The 6,347-nt window shown below is 40.8% G+C and overlaps 1 long non-coding RNA gene across 1 annotated transcript; it reads right to left on the bottom strand.

Annotated features, from left to right (window-relative positions):
- Positions 1-4,445: 4,445 nt before the first annotated feature.
- On the bottom strand, positions 4,446-5,904 carry LOC148314762 (uncharacterized). Its single transcript, XR_015841533.1, has 3 exons — positions 5,881-5,904; positions 5,338-5,507; positions 4,446-4,537 (listed from the first exon to the last, which is right to left on the bottom strand). It is a non-coding gene; the product is annotated as an uncharacterized LOC148314762 (long non-coding RNA).
- Between the last annotated feature and the right edge of the window lie 443 nt (positions 5,905-6,347).

The raw sequence follows: 6,347 nt of genomic DNA, 5'->3' as shown, positions 1-6,347 counted from the left end.
GCACAGAAAGCATGAACGTGTTGGGCAGAAGGAAGGAAAAAGAAAAGAAAGAAAGGAGGAAGCAGTAAGTCTTGTTACAAAACATTAACTTTTCAGGACGAGATGTGGTAGCAATGGAGGATCACGTGACGTAAAAAGTCAAACATAAAAGTGTGTGTAGAAGGAGTTCTACATCAACATGCGTTTTACTCATTAGGCCGTGATACACTGGCAAAATTGGACTTCAATAGAATTAATAAGCACGGGCGAATTCAAACAAACGTCAAAACTTTAAAGGGGCGCATTGTCAGTGATAAGAAAGAGAAAAGATATTGCCAGACCACTTTTCTGTAAAAACTTTCCTTGGGACGCCTCGGTGACCCCCATTAAATCCCTGACCCTTCATAGATAAAGTTGAGGCCCAGTGCCTCTCAGGGCTGTAATTTATGTGGCAGAGAAAGGTCCAACAAGCCTTGGTAATCTTTAAAACAGTATCGTCATGGCCATGGAATGGGTTGTGTATGTTGGAACTTGTGAAGATACACTACAAGATTGTATCGACAAAGCATCTTAACGCACTACCAAATTATTATAAGCCATTTGAGCAAAACAGTGACTGCAAAAAATGACTTCATTAGCCTGGGTTACTGCAGGAACCAGGGCAAAATGAATTCATTTGCATATTTAGTCACAACAATTTGGATTTCGTGGCAGAGAACCACTTAGAGTGTGATTAAGAGCTTTCACTGCTGCTTTAAGGAATCAAAAAATTACATTCTTTTCCCACCACATTCACATTGCACGCCGGCCTAATTGTCACAGGGACACATTATACTGATAAGTTGCGGTGCATTTCAGCCCAGCGTCATTTTTTCCCCGCATCATCTAGGAGGCGCCACACGACTGTGGAGCCGTCCAAATTATCACCAAACCGCGACTTGACCTTCCTCCCGACTGGAGGAACTCAGACTTGTAACACAGACCAGGTGCGCATTCCAGACTGATAAGAAGTAAAAGTGTTTGAGAACCAAGGTCGCAGCCTGAAATCAAACTGACTTTTATGCGATGGGAGTACTAACATTGTGATACCAACGGATAAGAGATTGTTAGGATAAGCAGGAAGAGCGTAGGCGGGTGTGAGCTAATTAAAATTTGGGGTTTCCCATCTTGTATGAGTTGTATGGTTACAATGTGGACTGACAGTCAAGATAAATGTTCATGCGTTCTGTCGACATTGGGCTTTAAAAACCACAACAGGAAAAGAAAAGTTGTGCATAAAGCACGTCTAAAATAGTTATTTGTGAACGCAAAATTCACTTAACAGAAAATGACACAATTACAATTGGAAACTGCCTCGCCTTTATATCGACACAGCGCAGCTAAAAGGGAAAATGAACACACCCCCACACGCACACACACGCAGAAAATCAACTTGACAATTTGATCCCACGCCAGGGAAAAAGGTACCAGTAATTGAACGCACACATTGGGAGAACAAAGGTGCAAACATTGCTGAGGACAGGATCAGCAAATTGGCAGATGGCAAATCCTGGCTGCCTAATTCATTGATTGGAAAAGTAATAAGAGTGACACAAGAGCATAACTATGTGTCAAGAGAGGGGTAGTATGATATGAAATTGTTCCCACATACAGACTTTTCAACAAAAAACTTTTTTTTAGACAGTGTTATTTGTTTGAGATGCAATATTGTTTGGTTGTAATTCATATGTTTTCAAAATGGATTAAGTTGTTTCCGACAACATATGTTGATGCTAAAACAGTTGGAAAAAGTGTTGTGTAATCAAATTGTCAGGTTCAATCACCTAAGCATTCACTGAACATAGGCTAAATGAATGGAAGGAAGACAAGAGTTGATCTTTTACTCGCGAGGAGAACGAACGGAGGTGTGCTCAGTTACATCTCCAAATTCGTTCTGGAGCACACTCCGCCGAGCCCTCTATTTTATTAGGGAAGTCCCTAACAATACAATGTATTTGCACTAAGGGATGAAGGGGGGAGCACCAGCAGGAACATGTAAACATCTCAGACACAAGAGGAAAGACAGACATCAATGGCAGTCATCCACTGATTGAAAAGGCAGATATGCCCTTTTAGTGCTCTGGTACTAAAGTCTCAGTCCTTTTGTTTCAGAGGTGTGTCTCAGCACACCTCCTTTGATGTTGCAGACGTTGATCCAGTCTTCAGGCATCCGCTTCTCTGTGAAGTCTTCTCATCCATATGGTCAAACATGGGTCACGCTGTGGAACAATTCTTTTGCAATACTAATAGAGTAAAATATGGGATAAAATACATCTTCAACCTAACACAAATTATCCTGACATTTGGAATTTCAAGAAGTGATTTGAAGTGAAAATTATGCATTTTGTGAATGATGTTGTAACAAGTGGGACAGTTGTTGCAAAATTGACTCAAAGCGTCATTGTGCATACAGTCTGCAGGACTTGTGGAACGCACTAATGGGACTGTTAAGGGCAGACTTATCAAGACAATGAGGGAAAAAAAGGAGACAATGACCAGACTGTGTTTCAATCACAACAATGAGGATAGTGCCAGCCGAAGTTAGGACACTATCCCCTATCGACTCTCAGGTTCATCAGAACCACCAGCGACTGGCACATCAGTCCCAGTCCACATGGGAAACATGTTTTGACCAAAAAGAAAAAAAAAAAAAAGACGCAATTACTGGTCAGTGTGTTCTGATCCACAGAGAAATCACGTCCGTGTGGGAGACCAACTCTTCTTCAAGGTGCTGAAACGACTTCGTTGGGACAAGTGAATGCTGAGATGGCCCTCGCCAGATGATTGCAGTGACCCCGACGGCAGCAAAGGTCGCGGGGCGTGGCAGCTGGATCCACCAGTTGCAGTACAAGCTTCTCCGGTTTCCAGCTAAAGGCCGAGCAACGCGAATCCCTCGAACAGGAGCCCACCTGAGTCACAATATCGGACCACACGCACATCGGAACCGCACAACCAGCCACAGATACGAATGTTGAAGCCACAGAACAAAAAGATTAGATATTGTTTGGAAATTAATGACGTACATAAAGAATTTTAGCCTTGATTGGAGAACATTACTGCATTTACATTTTTAATAAAATGAAACAATTATTGATGTTATGACCACTACGAAGAATTTGAAAGACAATATATCGGGATAATTATGGTTTTCATTTTTGTTATGTGTAGTCTGTTCATGTTGCATTATTCTTATGACAAAGATGATTATTAACTGCATGTTTGTTGCCCAAATGTACCATTACAACCTGATTGATGTTGAGAATGACGAATTCGAACTGGACAATGACAAACTCGAACTGGACACTGAAACCTAAATAACACATGGACCCTTTTGCCCCTGCCCCCACACATGCACACACATACACCACACACGAAGATCCGGGAGGTAAAGACGGCTGTCCCCTCCTACAACGAGGCAAGGGCCTCCATCAAGTCGCCGCAGAGACAAGCTCTGCGTGGAGACAAACTCTGCGTGGAGACAGTTTTGTTATTTTTCACTAGGTATATTGAAGTTTTTTTATGTTTTATTCCCAAGTGACCAACATACCATGAGAATCTCGTTCCACGCCGGAAGGGAGGAGGGGAATTTTGTCCCTACTGAGGGTTTTCGCCCCTCCACGGATGACCACACTGTTGTATGATTTCATTATGATGATCTGTCTTAAAGCCGTAAGGACATGATTTAAACCCACAAACGGGTGAATGTGAGATGGGATGAGGATATGTAAATAGTTTGTGTATTTCTAATCATGTTTTTATACACTATTTGTATCAGTTATAATTGCGCACACACACAGACACTCACATTATTGCTTTAGCACACACGCGCACAACTGGAACACACGCACACACTTTAGTTTCGAATTCCTGACTGACTACTGTGGTTGATTGCTTCCTGCCTGCCTGCTAGAATTTCAGACAGACCTCCATTGTCTGCTTAGGTTGCTGATAAAAGACCGAACGGGTGGTAGAGAGTGAGAGAGAGTGCGCGAGATTGAACTGGCAAGACGCCTGCTTCACCTCCTGACTTCCTCTCCCATTCGCGAATGGTCAAAAACAAAACTCTAACTGGTTTGGTCTGGATTTATGCCACCTTCAGTCTAAAAATGGCGTCAGGACGTTTTAAACCTGACAGTTGCCTTGAGATCTCCGAGCTCGAACTGCCCTATTCCCACCTTGATCACAAGCTCCCATGAACCACTTGGACAGGGTTGCCTGTGTCCTTCTCGTTGATGTCCTTTGTGGCTCCATTCCTTTTCAGTGCTCCTAAAACAAAAAAGACAAGAAGCCAACTTAGTAAAGCTATTTAATGATTGTGAAACCTTATGGGACATGCTGAAATGTCTTCACACCACAATCCCTTAAAAAAAAAATATATTACCGTATAGAACATCAGAAAAAGGCAGGTCTCGGCGCTTGTTCTTGCTACGATGTCCAAAGAGATTGTACTTCAGAGACAGAGGATTTGTCATGATGAACGCCATCATTGTTCTGACACTATCGTCCAATCCACCAATACCTGCAACCATTATAACATGGGTGTCACTCGATCCAGATAATCATCACACACTTAAAAATATTTTGGCAGTTAAACTGGTTATGATAAACGTCACAGGAAAGGAATTGTCGATTAAGTGAACAGCTTCGGTAACGCCATATACACTCAAAGGGCAAGAGCCCAACATTCTACCAAAATGATTATGATTAGGGAGGTAACGATTCACTCAAGCCCCGATTCGATTTTTGATTTTCAGTTCCCGATTTCGATTCGATATTTTAATTGTTTTAAGTTGCTGCCACGTTTGTCTCTGTGCGCTCGTGTGATGCTGCAGCGATCCACAAACAAAATATGTCTATACGTCTTGTGCATTTTGAATGGAACCAAAAAACAATACACGATGCCAAATTGTACTATTATTATGAAACTGCCTATGAGTAGTAAAAGAAATACTTGTAAAAATATTTCACATTTTTAGAGCCCCAATACATTCTTTTAAATATAGAAGGGACTGAAATCATGTGAAAATTGAGTCTTTTTCTCAGTTTCCGACTTGGGGTGAACACATTCGGCTTATCATAGTTGCAGTTGACCATCTTGAACTCTGAAGTCTTTCAACTCGGCCTTCCGAATCAGGGTTTTAGAGGTGGGGCTATTTAGTGATACAGTAGGATGGTTTGATCTCTGTAGCTCCAGAATCAGGAATGTACTGGGACTGGGGTTCCTACTTGGGTTTAGGGTACCTAATTTTATATTTCAAGAAATTAAATAATTATTTATAATTTTGAAGATAATACATTAAAATTTCATCATTTTCATACCTGCATTAGATCCTGCAGTAGACTCACAGACTCAACATGTTGGACGTACTCAAGGACCTTCTGCAGCGCCTCTCTTGGTTAGGAAGCTTTTTCTCTGTGACAATCCATGGGGAGGTGTAGATGGTACTTCGTCATCACAGGCTTCAGACTCGTCACTTGAGAAAACATCCCTGCAATGGATGCATAGACACTTGGGCATGAATGTCATTTAACAACAAAAGCTAGAACAAAGAGCTTTGCATTTAAAAGAATACATCTGTGATGGGGAAGCCAGGTTAAAGTGTTAATTTTATAATTATGTAATTAGCTGCAGGTTAGTCTAGTGAAGGTGTAATCACTTCTATTTTGGAGCATAGCTTTTGCTCTGTCCAATCATTGCCTCACCTGCTGAAACCCACATTCGGGTATTTTACAAACCAAAAACTTAAATACCTGTACAGCTCTCATTTTTAACTTATTTTCTCTAACCTTTACCCACAAAATTTGAATATTCAAAATAAAAGTACACAAAGAAGTCACAATTTTTCCACATTAGTTACTTACGTAGTTCCTCTCAAATGCAGCTCAACACTGCATTGAATTAGAGCTTGATAAGCCTACACACAAAACATACAAAGCACATTGTGGCATGATTCTGAATGAGCCAATCTAGCATTTCAACATCTGTTCAACTGTTGGAATTTTAACTATTATCTGACTCTATTAACCAACATTCATCCAACAATTATGCGCGCTCGTTTTGGACACTGCATTGAATTAGAGCTTGATAAACCCACACACAAAACATACAAAGCACATTGTGGCATGATTCTGAATGAGCCAATCTAGCATTTCAATATCTGTTCAACTTTCATCTTGAATTTCTATTATTTAAATAACAGGCAACATTCAACAGTTAATATGTTTTGCTTTACTTACCCAAATCAAACACATCACAAAAAAGCCTTAAATGAGCTAGTGGAGTAGATTGTATTAATTTGAGTGAAAGCTTAAGTCTTTTGGAGAATTTT

This window comes from Idiotropiscis lumnitzeri, unplaced genomic scaffold (assembly GCF_059441095.1).
Source record: "Idiotropiscis lumnitzeri isolate Australia: NSW breed Sydney's pygmy pipehorse unplaced genomic scaffold, RoL_Ilum_1.0 HiC_scaffold_238, whole genome shotgun sequence".
Taxonomy (NCBI): domain Eukaryota; kingdom Metazoa; phylum Chordata; class Actinopteri; order Syngnathiformes; family Syngnathidae; genus Idiotropiscis; species Idiotropiscis lumnitzeri.
The sequence above is the reverse complement of the archived record's forward strand: the minus strand, read 5'-3'. Positions and strand labels throughout refer to the sequence as shown.